General features: G+C 34.4%; 1 pseudogene; it reads right to left on the bottom strand.

Moving 5' to 3' along the window:
• Positions 1-218: 218 nt before the first annotated feature.
• Positions 219-8,581, bottom strand: LOC137734184 (rust resistance kinase Lr10 pseudogene; annotated as a pseudogene).
• Between the last annotated feature and the right edge of the window lie 1,330 nt (positions 8,582-9,911).

The raw sequence follows: 9,911 nt of genomic DNA, 5'->3' as shown, positions 1-9,911 counted from the left end.
GAAGCTAGATAAGAACTGTTGTGTAAAAACTTGAGTAATGATTTTTGCATCGAAGTTTTGTAGAAAAGTGATGCATTTTGGCCAGCCATTGGTTTCAAGTGAAAAACTAAGCAATCCAACACACCTTGAATGTACTTTAATTAGGTGTACAATGGTTACACTTCTCAATAGTTCTTAGTTACATACGTAAGTGTGTGCACACATAACTATCTATATATCGAAGTAGATATGTTACTCTAATTCAGCAATAGCTTCTAACTGAATGTTTAGATTTCTCGCAGGCGTAGTTGCATTTGTTCGTGTAGGACCTGTAGAAGCAAAAGGATTGGGAGGCATGGTTAAGTTTTCTCCTCCTTCCAACATCTGAACAACCTCGTTCATGGAAGGACGACCCGCTGGGTGCCACTGGATGCACTAGAGCCCTACAATTGCAAGTTTCTTTGGAGCTTTACCATCTCCTTCCTCCCCGAGATGGATTTGTAGGTCGTCTCCTACTTCTAGAAGATTATAGATCCATTCTGGATAGTAAATTTCATTTGTGTTTTCGGAGGTTGAATCAATGTTCTTCCTTCCCTCTACCATCTCAAGTAGCAGCATCCCAAAACTGTAGACGTCCGATTTATAGGACACATTTCCAAAGTTCCTGGAGAACACTTCAGGTGCAATGTATCCCATTGTCCCTCTAGCTGTAGTCATGGAGACTATGCTTTGATCCTTAGAACACAACTTGGCCATACCGAAATCAAAAATTTTTGGAGTGAAATTATCGTCTAACAATACATTATGAGGTTTGATGTCGAAATGGAGGATTCGTTGATCACATCCCTGATGAAGATATTGAACTCCCTTGGCTACAGCTAGAGCAATATCTTGCAACTTGTCCCAACCGAGAAAACGATTGTTATTGTCTGTCGATGAAATGAAATCATGCAGTGAACCATTGGCGAAGAACTCATAAACAAGAGCTCTGTTAAATCCATCAGCACAGAAACCAACCAAGCGAACCACTTTGACATGGTGGATACGTCTAGACCTGGCAATTTCTTACACGACCCGTTAACATGACACGTAAGCGACACGTAAATAACGGGTTTAGAATCAACACGATAATTAATCGGGTCATTATTGGGTCACACAATAATAACTCGTTAATAACAGTTCCTTAATAGGTTTACACGAAAGTGACACGCGGGTAACCTGTTTCGACACGATAAGAAAAATGCTATTTTGATGATTTTAATTTTTTAAACTACTAAAAAAAACATACTATAAAATGCAATAGATATAATGAATATGTATATATTGTTTATTAATTATTATTCTATTATTATTCTATATAAATTTTAAAATTTAAGTTTTATTTATTTATTTATTTTTATAGTATATTATAGGCAAAGATTGAGGTTAAAAATCATAAAGCACATTAAAAATAAAAATATCAAGTAGTTTAAAAATACCAAACACATAAAAAAAATTATAATAATTAATTTCCCGCCTAATATTTCAAGAGTTTCATCCATTTCCCGCCTAATATTTAAACCAAAGAAACTCTTTAAGTGTTAGTTAATGTATCGTTTTGATGGGATAGGCATCTTATGAAACTAATTTCAATGATCCAACCGTCAAACTAGTTTATATATGTTTCGAGATCGCATACGCCAAAATTTGCAAAAAACAAACATTCAAAGATCAAGTAACGAGACAAAACTTTTTGACGGTCATAAACGAAAAATCACGATTTAACGGTTATTTTAACTCTGATTTTGATGATTTTTTATAGCTACACTCCTTGACCCTATATGAATACAATGAATGAATTCGATCTTCAATTTAAAATATTTACACTAGTGGATACCACAAAATCTTATGTTATACTTGATGAAAGTTTAAATAAACTCTTAAGTGTTAGTGAATCTATCGTTTTGATAGGATACGCATCCTACGAAACTAATTTCAACGATCCAACCGTCAAACTAGTTTATATATGCTTCGGAATCGCATACGCCAAATTGCAAAAAACAAACATTTAGAGATCAAGTAATGAGACAAAACTTTTCGACGGTTATAAACGAAAAATCACTATTTAACGGTTATTTTAACTCCGATTTTGATGATTTTTTACAGCTACACTCCTTGACCTTATATGAATACAATGAATGAATTTAATCTTCAATTTAAAATATTTACACCAGTGGATACCACAAAATCTTATGTTATACTTATGAAAGTATAAATAAACTATAAGTGTTAGTTAATGTATCGTTTTGATGGGATATGCATCCTATGAAACTAATTTCAATGATCCAACTGTCAAACTTGTTTATATATGCTTCGAGATCGCATACACCAAAAATTGCAAAAAACAAACATTCAGAGATCAAGTAACAAGACAAAACTTTTCGACGGTTATAAACGAAAAATCACGATTTAACAGTTATTTTAACTCTGATTTTGATGATGATTTTTTACAGCTACACTCCTTGATCCTATATGAATACAATGAACTAAATTGATCGTCAATTTAAAATATTTACAGAAGTGGATACCACAAAATCTTATGTCATGATGATCTATGAAAATTGAGGATTTTGTAAAAGGAATAACATGTAAGCTTTGAGTTCCATTGGCAAGGTTACATGGTCGTTTAGATTTTTAAAACCCTCCAAATCTCATGAACAATGTTATTTATTTGAGTGAAAAATTAATAAAATTAATAAAAATTATTGTAGAAGTGTGAAAAATATAATCACTTGTAATGAAAAGCTTTACAACTTTTATTAAGGGGTCAACTCCGAAATTTAGTATTATGTTTAACATTTTTTTGGATCAAATTATGTTTTTCATTTTCATTTTTATTAATTTAAAATATATTTTTCTTAACGGGTAACAAGTCGGGTCATACTACCTGAAAATATTAACGGGTTGATTTCGGGTTGGGTCACACTACCCGTTAACTGTAACGGGTATTACACGGCACGACCCGTTAAGCTATTGGGCATGACATGAAAACGACACGAATGCCAAGTCTAAATACGTCCCATCGTTCCAACTTCATTTACGAAATCTTCCCCATTTCCATTGGAACTATTGAGAACTTTTACAGCAACAAAGCATTCAGAAGAAAGCTTTCATTTAAAAACAGTTCCATAGGCTCCTTGGTCTAACTTCTCCTGGAATTGGTTTGTGATCCTCTTAATATCTGCGTAGGAATACCTGCTTGGTTTGTGAGCTTTATAATCTTGTAAAAATCTTCTAATCTTAATTTGATTTTCTTTTTCCTTTGTATCATAGTAATGGACCTGATAAACTGCAACGACTAGTAGGAAGAAACTTGCTAAGGCAGTAAGAACCACCCATTCAAATAAAACACCTGATCACAAAATGAATGTTATTCTAAGATAATCTGTGAGGGTTCTGATTGACGGGTACCAATTTTTGGCTAGTTATCCAATTTTACCAAATTTTTGTATACTTAAATAGGATCAATCGTAAGGCGCTGCTTCTCCATGGGACACTGAGGCTGTACCTAGGATGTGGATAAGTGGGGTGTAGGATGTGTGGGGTGTATGTAGAGAGTGTGGGGTTTTGAGGGTATTATAGGAACGTATGTAGGGTATACTAAGATATGTTGAAAAAGTAAATGTTTGGTGTATTAAGTATGTGGAGTGTATTCAACAATGTGTGGAGTGTGAATAAAACAACCCTTTTGGATTTTCTGTACATATCATACAAAAATCAGGACAATAAAAAAAGTAAAATGCACCAAACACCATTTCTTGGTGAGTATGTGTCAAAACTTGATTTTAAACGTAGACTAATGTTTTTTTTTTATCATTTAAAAATTGTAAACTTTCTCTCCAAAGAGTAAATGAAATCCTCTAACCCTATTAAAACAAAACATTTTATTGCTGCAAACAAGGTACAAAGAGACAATTGTCAAATATACAAGCAATCTGAGTAGATCAATGGTGAAAAGCTCAATCCCGTAGAAAATGTGTTAGTCAGCTAATGTGGGTTGTCTTAAATTACGTGCCCTACTAGCTGAACAGAAGTGAGAAATTATGATGAGACAAGGTTAATAGTCGAAATGCATCGTAAGTTAAACATGAAATGCATATGCATGAACAAATATTTGAGGTGATGTGCCTCAGCCTCGAACACTTATTCCTAGCAACAAAAGCCTTTAAGGAAATATTCTAAAGACTAATTGGAGCATTTGTGGTACAATTGCAATATTGACAAGGAAAGCCAAACATAAAAGTCTAGACTTCACAATCTTCCCCTTTGACTTTCCTTGACAAAATACCCCAAGCCTAAAACTAATTTCACTTGCCCACACTCAAGAAAAGAGCCAAGGAAGGAATCCTGCAGAACAACAACTCTTGACAAGAACAAGAGAAATTTATCATGGGTAAAAAGCTTGCAAAGTAAGAACACAACTAAAATTTTTCTCCCCCATTTTGTCATAGTAAGATAAAGACAATGCGGAATATCGCACGCAAGATCCAAATTTTCAACAAATACACAATGCAAGGATAGCAAAAGCACAACAGATAATAAATAGTAATAGATCATATGAGTTTGCCCAAGTAAAGTGTAGTAATAATTAATTGGCAACAAGTAAGCATAGATCATACAAATAATCTCAAGTATAGCACAAGTTATGCAACTTAGCACAAAGTCCAAAAAGAAGAACTACTGCCCCAAAAATAGTACTTTTCTAAAAACCAACACCTTCATAAGAAATACTCCGACAACTTTCAAGATAAAATGCAAGGGAAGAATGAAGCTTCGTAACTCCCCAGAATGGAACTCGTTACCAAAAGCAGCAGAGTCAGAGACATAGTCAACCAACCCACACTAATCCAAGACATCTTCTTTCAATTCATGGACAGTAGTCACAGTAATATTGGAGGTGCAGAATTTAAAGCATACAACCTACAAGGTTCTACAAAAAAGACTACATCTATAGGTAACTCAAAAGAATGGTGGATATGGAGTAGAGAATTGCAACTTGACATGAGAGAAGCACAAAAGAATGGAGTTAGGTAATGAATTTAGTACACACAGTACACAAAAAAAAATCCTACTCCCCTACAATATGAGCTCTGAACAAAATACTATACTCCCCCACAATGAGTCCTTTCATAAGGCAACATGACTCCCCCGTTATAGCCAAATGTGAAGATAGAGAATAAAGCATAATATCAACACAAAGTGGTAGAATAATACATATGTGCCCTTAGGAGATACTCAAACTTAGTGGTGTCAGCATAAGTGATGACAAGATAGTCATATGGTGAAAGCCTCAAAGATATGACTGAGATGATTCCATATCAAAAATAGATAAGAGCATTCCTTGCAAATTAACAATCCCAAATGACCTAAGTAACCCTTAAATTTTTCACTCTTTTGACAAGAACTAGTTACTCGACAGATAAGGAAACATGTCCATTTAAAAATGGTTTTGTGCAAGAGCACACAACAATGTACCCAAACAATTTGGACAACACGCAACGAAAATTTGAGATCAAGGAAGATATGCATACTCTCAGCACCAATAAATTATAGCTAACGAGACAATCCACAATGGAATTGAAACACAAAGTAGTTTGAATATCTATACTTCTAAGGTATGATTAGCAATTCAAGAACTTGAGAAATAAACGTGCAGTGCATCTCAAATGACAAATCTTCAAAGACATACATGGACAGTAAAGCATAGATTAACACAAGCTCATAATGCAACAATGATGTGTCAATGTATAGGAAGAGGTGATAGCTTTCTTGAAATCATAGCTCCATGCCACTTGGCCCAAGATTAATTCAAAGGCTAACCAAACTTTTATTAATCTATTAAGCTTAAGAAACAATACTTTCTTCATAATATGAATAAAGGACAAGACTCGCAAAAAGTAAGACACAAGTCTTGAAAGAAAGTGAACTTTGGTGTGGAACTTTGAGTGAGGCACCAATTTGAGATATGTCAAGGTCAATTGAATGAAGGTGAATATTTATGAGACACCATTTGATTTTTAGAATTTCAAATCCATGACCTGCAGAGGGGATCTTAAAGCACAATTTCATGACATTGCATGGAAAGGCCAAATTGATGAGATTTTTCCCATTTTTGATGATATGTGATTTCTTTTTTAAGACACTCCTCTCATACAACACTCTTCCATTTGAATTTTTGTTTTGATTTGGGGAGAGGACAAGAAGAAGAAGAGAAATGACACATGGTCCATATTATAGAGTAAGTAAAGTCACTACAACTTAATCAAGACCAAAGTGAATTTAACCCTCAAATCAACCCAAGCTTTTGTGAGGTAAGAAAAATGATTTTCAGAGGCTATCTAAAGTAAGAAGAAGAGCATTTGACATCACAGTGGAAAAATTATCCAAGGTTAATCAACAAAATTCTAACAATGTATGACAGTTAAGAGATGCATACAAAGAGAGAAATACAATTATCTGATGAGTCAACTGACAAGGCAGAAACATGCATAGAAGCTGGACATACTAGAAGAATTTGGAATCTTAGTTATTCAACCAATTTAATTTAAAGACAACTAACTGTTTTTCTGTTGGCACAAAGATTAAAGTAAAAATTATGTAGATCTCTAATGAAGTGATGTCGCATGTCAATATGTTTGGTTCTTGATTGTTGGACAGGGTTCTTCGAAATGTCAATAGCACACATGTTGACACAAAAACAAGAGATTGCGGGATCCCTAAAATCATAAATCTCATAGACATCGAGCACTTGGAGTCTCTTATACCATTGGAATTACCATAATCCTCAACATCATTTGGTAAATTAATTTTGACTTCTTCATTGAGGTGACCATTAGATTTTGAACATTTTGAACTTCAACTTGAATGTAATGGCACAAAAGAAACTTACATATTCAAGTTGAGCACAAAAGCGAAGCTTTCATCAGTGTCAACACCTTTAAGTTGAGAGTAATCTTGAATAACAAGTCTGGCCATATTTCTGATTACATTTCCTAACCCCAACAAATTTGTTGATGTATATTCATTTAGTGCCAGTAATATGAATGAATGATTGGCAAAGGACCAGCCAACATTTCTTTCAAGATGATTTAGCTTTTCATGCACAAATGAGATCCATTTCTTAACAGTTAACGCAACTTTGATGTACTTTAACTCAGATTGAGAAACAAACCACACATGATCAAGCTTGCTTCTGACTAGAGCAGAAGGACCAAACATAGATTCATTCAGCGAAACTTTGTACTCAATGAGAAATTTGATGTCAAGTGTTAGATTTCTCTCTCAAAACGCACACCCAGGTGAACATAAAGTAGTCATCCACAATTAGCAGACATAAATTATTCCCATTGAAAGATGGAGGCAAAATTAGACCAACGAAATTCATATGTATTACTTGAAGAGGCATGGATGTTCCAATGTTAGACAATTCCTTAATGGACACCTTAGTTTGTTTCCCCAAAAACCATGATCCACAAACATAGCCCCCTAACAACCTTTTTCTTGGATAATCTTTGTAAATCCTTGATGTTCACATCACCAAGTTGTCTATGAAACAACACACTCGTTTCATCAATTGTTTGGTCAAACATTGAAGATTTACCAATTTTAGAAGCATCAAGGATGTAGCATTTGTCTTTGGACCTTGGGAAGACAAGAAAACATCTTTGTCTCTGGTTATATGACAAGAACATTCACTGTCAAAATGCCACACATTCAGTTTGGTAACTAAAATTGCGTTGAATATCACACAACATTTATCACACAAACTTTCTTGATCCATTTAGAGCTTACTTCACATGATTCGAACTAGATGATTGAACAAGTTGTGAAATTGTGTTAGCTTCAATGACCATTCGATCAAACTGACCTTTCAAGGTGTCATTCTTTCCATTTTGAAGCAGCCAACACTTTGGTTGAATATGACCCACTTCATCACAACGATGACATATAGGAAATAATCTTCTCATTGGACTAGGATTGACTTCAGTTGCCAAAAGCTTTTATTCCTTTACACTTTGTCTTGGTAACCACGAAGGTTGAAGTACTTTAAATAGAACCAATACCATTTTTATCAACATATGGCTTCCCAACACTCATCATTTTTTTTTCAACCTTTTCAGCTCTAATAGTCAGTTGAGTGACCATGTTGTTAGCTTCATTCAATTCAATTAACTGCGTCAAGTTAGTCTCATGTTACATTACATTGTTGGTCGTTAATACATGGACTTGATTTAGCATGTTTTCTTGAGATTTCTGTAAGTCCTGAAATTGAGCTTCAATGGCAGCAACAATTTCATCATTTTCTTTTCTGTCATCATAAGCAGGGCCCCTTTCATTTAGAAACATAACTTGAGCCCCAAGAGAAAAAAACATTTTCACCTAGTTCCATTCTGACAAGTCGGAGTGACTCATTTTCTTTATGTGGCTCAGAGACTTTTCTGGACAGCTCAACATTATCCACTTTAGCAACACAAGTCTCATCAAAAAGTGAGTCATTCTTTGATACAAGTTCATCAACACTAAGTTGGCCTTCTTCCACCGAAGCAACAAGTGCAACAATCATTATCAGATGATTGTTCAGATTATTGAGAGTGATTACTCTCACAATCACTTGAAGGTTGTGTGTCAGCTTTATATCCACTGTAAACTAGTCTTTCAAAGCTATAGGCACATACATCAGCACGATGATCAACTCCACCACAAGTGAAGCACGGTCCAAGCTCACTCGAAGATGATGTCTCTAAGATTGAAAAGTTTTGCCTTCTTATTGTCAAAATACTTCTTTTCTTGTGATTGAAACTTTGGATGTTTGGAAAAGTCTCCAATCCTTTTGACATCTCTTCCTTTGTTCTCGAGAATCCTTCTAAATTTTTTGACAAGCAAAGTCAAATCCTCTTCAAGAGATAGATCTTTTAATCTCACATCAACTTTAGCTTTTCGAACCATTTGGAAAGCAACATCTTTCCCTTTTTTCCAATCTACATCTTTTATATCAAGAGTAAGATAATCAAGGGCAATCAAACCTTGAGCATCCAAGAAGATTTGAAACTTCTTACTCTAAGCAGCGTAATTCCTTACATCGAATAAGGATGAAGAGTTAGATGAACCAGTAAATCAGTCACAATCCATAATGAGATTCCACCCAATACCAATAAGTCCCAGAGATCATTATATGTATATCTAGAGCAAGGATTTGATACCAATTGAAATTGGTACCAGGCGGAATATTCTACAAATAAACAACTTAATTTTGCACAGTATACTAGCCAAATGAGCTGGTCAACTAGTTACAAGTTAGTCAATGATAGAAAGTACAATTGCAAGAATAGATCCTGGTTAACTAGTACATCTAACAAATCAAAGTTTGCCCATATCAGTTTCACAACACCAAATCCTAAACTTAAACATTTACATATCAGTTCATTATGCAAACAACAATAACAAAGCAATTATGAATTAAGGTATGCTAGATTGACTAGTCAAGCTTTTCAGTCAACTAAGTATAGATTCATCAGTTAACCAAATGCAAATCTACGAATCAAACTTAGTTCACTACAAGATATTCTATTCAATAACAATTCAGTTCATCGCTCATAATATGCAATGTAAATATAGTCACAAAAACATATTAATTAACAACTCAGGATGCATGAAACATATACCAATAAATAGATATGTGAGCAAGTTTAAGAGAAAAGAACGCCATAAGTTTTTGGCCAAAAAAATCCACCTCTGGGTTAAAAAATCGTGGACTCTCCACTGAGTCCAATCCACTAGTGTAAACAAGATTCATGCAAAGTATCCACACAAGCTCAATTCCTAGATCCTAATCTACATAGCAGCTTATACCTATGTGCAACCTTGCCTTACACGAGATGAGGATTTCTTCAGTC

The sequence above is a fragment of the Pyrus communis genome, chromosome 7 (assembly GCF_041283825.1).
Source record: "Pyrus communis isolate YQ-2024b chromosome 7, ASM4128382v1, whole genome shotgun sequence".
NCBI lineage: Eukaryota > Viridiplantae > Streptophyta > Magnoliopsida > Rosales > Rosaceae > Pyrus > Pyrus communis.
Note: the sequence above shows the minus strand (reverse complement) of the source record. Positions and strands in the feature narration are given on the sequence as shown.